This window comes from Lolium rigidum, chromosome 4 (assembly GCF_022539505.1).
Source record: "Lolium rigidum isolate FL_2022 chromosome 4, APGP_CSIRO_Lrig_0.1, whole genome shotgun sequence".
In the NCBI taxonomy this organism is placed as follows: Eukaryota; Viridiplantae; Streptophyta; class Magnoliopsida; order Poales; family Poaceae; genus Lolium; species Lolium rigidum.
The window spans coordinates 187,908,228-187,909,921 of NC_061511.1; positions in this window are offsets into that span (position 1 = coordinate 187,908,228).

Genomic DNA, 1,694 nt, shown 5'->3' on the forward strand with positions numbered 1-1,694 from the left:
ATGTAATCAACAACAAATATCCTTAGACAAAGCATCGATGTTTTATCCCTAGTGGCAACGGCACATCCACAACCTTAGAACTTTACGTCACTTGTCCCGATTTAATGTAGGCATGAACCCACTATCGAGCATAAATACTCCCTCTTGGAGTCACAAGTATCAACTTGGCCAGAGCCTCTACTAGCAACGGAGAGCATGCAAGAACATAAACAACATATATGATAGATTGATAATCAACTTGACATAGTATTCAATATTCATCGGATCCCAACAAACACAACATGTAGCATTACAAATAGATGATCTTGATCATGATAGGCAGCTCACAAGATCTAACATGATAGCACAATGAGGAGAAGACGACCATCTAGCTACTGCTATGGACCCATAGTCCGAGGGGTGGACTACTCACACATCGATCCGGAGGCGATCATGGCGATGAAGAGACCTCGGGAGATGATTCCCTCTCCGGCGGGGTGCGGGAGCGATCCCCTGAATCCCCCGAGATGGGATTGGCGGCGGCTGCGTCTCTGGAAGGTTTTCCGTATCGTGGCTCTCGGTACTGGGGGTTTCGCGACGAAGACTATATGTAGGCGGAAGGGTAGGTCAGGGGGCGTCACGAGGGGCCCACACAGTAGGCCGGCGCGGCCAGGGCTTGGGCCGCGCCGCCCTGTTGTGTGGCCACCTCGTGGCCCCACTTCGTTTCCTCTTCGGACTTACGGAAGCTTCGTGGAAAAATAGGACCACGGGCGTTGATTTCGTCCAATTCCGAGAATATTTCCTTACTAGGATTTCTGAAACCAAAAACAGCGAGAAAACGACAATTGGCTCTTCGGCATCTTGTCAATAGGTTAGTGCGGAAAATGCATAATAATGACATAAAGTGTGTATAAAACATGTGAGTATCATCATAAAAGTAGCATGGAACATAAGAAATTATAGATACGTTTGGGACGTATCAAGCATCCCCAAGCTTAGTTCCTACTCGCCCTCGAGTAGGTAAACGATAACAAAGATAATTTACTGAAGTGACATGCTATCATAATCTTGATCATACTATTGTAAGAATATGAGATGAATGCAGCGATTCGAAGCAATGATGAAGATAATGAGTAAACAAATGAATCATATAGCAAAGACTTTTCATGAATAATACTTTCAAGACAAGCATCAATAAGACTTGCATAAGAGTTACTCATAAAGCAATAAATTCAAAGTAAAGGCATTGAAGCAACACAAAGGAAGATATAAGTTTCAGTGGTTGCTTTCAACTTCAACATGTATATCTCATGGATAATTGTCAACACAAAGTAATATAACAAGTGCAATAGGTAAACATGTAAGAATCAATGCACACAGTTTACACAAGTGTTTACTTCTAAGATAGAAAGAATAGGTAAACTGACTCAACAATAAAGTAAAAGAATGGCCCTTCGCGAGAGGAAGCATGGATTACTATTTTTGTGCTAGAGCTTTTCATTTTGAAAACAAGAAACAATTTTGTCAACGGTAGTAATAAATCATATGTGTTATGTATAAGATATCCTATAAGTTGCAAGCCTCATGCATAGTATACTAATAGTGCTCGCACCTTGTCCTAATTAGCTTGGATTAACACGGATTATCATTGCATAGCATATGTTTCAACCAAGTGTCACAAAGGGGTACCTCTATGCCGCTTGTACAAGGGTCTA